Here is a 1,346-nt window from a genome sequence, read left to right as displayed (position 1 = left end):
ACCACCCACTGCCAACTCTTGGGCTACTCTTTTACCAACGAATAGTGGAATTGACCGTAACATTATAACGCCCCCCCCCCCCCCGGTTGAAAAGGCTAGCATGTTGGTGGACGGGGATTCGAACCCGCGACTCACAGATTGCGAATCGAGCTTTCTACCCATCTGGTCATGCCAGGCCTGTTATGATGTAATCAATACTAAGTTCCTGTGAGTGTGGGCTTGTTATGATGTAATCAATATTAAGTTCCTGTGAGTGTGGGTTTCTTATAATATAATCAATGCTAAGTTCCTGTGAGTGTGGGTGTGTTAAAATATAATCAATGCTAAGTTCCTGTGAGGATGGATTTGTTTTAATGAAATTACAGCTAGCTTGTCGTAAAGCTGGTTTCTCTTAATCAAATTACAGCTAAGTTGCCGTGAGTGTGGTTGGTTTTGATGAAATCACAGCTAAATTCCTGTAAGTGTGGGCTTGTCATGACGAAATCACAGCTAATTTCCCGTGAATATGGGTATGTTCTGATTAAATCACAGTTAAATTTGTCGGTAGTGATTTTTTGTGGATGAAATCACAGCTAAGTTCCTGTGATGGTGGGTTTGTGCTGATGAAGTCACAGCTAAATTTTGTGAGGGTGGGTTTGTCATAACAAAATCACAGCTACGTTTTATGGGGGTGAGTTTGTTTTGTCATAAATAGTCGATATTTTGAAATAGAGTGTGTTACATTCAAACCATGTTTAATAATCGTATGATTTTTTAAGTAGTAAGATATATTTATGTAAAAGGACAAGTCAAGAACAATATGTATTATGGTAAAAATATAAGTCAACAATGATATCTACAGAGATATCTCAAAAGTAAATATGCACCGTGATGTTTATTCAATAGTAATTTAATTAATAAAGGCATCTAACGGCTCGAATGGCCAAGTCAGTCACCTGATATGAACCCCATCAACCATGTCTGGGCCATACCTGCTCGAGCAGTGAGAAGAAGTTCCAGAAAACCAGCGTCCCGTGAAGAGCTGTTTTACATGCAGCCTGGGTCAAGATCCTGCAGCAGAAACTTGCAGAACTCATCGATTCCATGCCAGAACGAGTCAAAGCATTGAAAAATGACTCATCGATTCCATGCCAGAACGAGTCAAAGCACTGAAAAATGACTCATCGATTCTATGCCAGAACGAGTCAAAGTACTGAAAAATGACTCATCGATTCCAAGCCAGAACGAGTCAAAGCACTGGAAAATGACTAATCGATTCCATGCCAGAACGAGTCAAAGCACTGAAAAATGACTCATCGATTCCATGCCAGAACGAGTCAAAGCACTGAAAAATGACTCATCGATTC

At 40.1% G+C, this 1,346-nt stretch overlaps 1 protein-coding gene across 1 annotated transcript in view; it reads right to left on the bottom strand.

Moving 5' to 3' along the window:
* The window catches only part of LOC111084918 (O-acyltransferase like protein-like), a 30,069-nt gene that overhangs the window by 17,569 nt on the left and 11,154 nt on the right, over window positions 1-1,346 (bottom strand). The window lies entirely within an intron of this gene.

The sequence above is a fragment of the Limulus polyphemus genome, unplaced genomic scaffold, assembly GCF_000517525.1.
Source record: "Limulus polyphemus unplaced genomic scaffold, Limulus_polyphemus-2.1.2 Scaffold170, whole genome shotgun sequence".
Taxonomy (NCBI): domain Eukaryota; kingdom Metazoa; phylum Arthropoda; class Merostomata; order Xiphosura; family Limulidae; genus Limulus; species Limulus polyphemus.
Note: the sequence above shows the minus strand (reverse complement) of the source record. Positions and strands in the feature narration are given on the sequence as shown.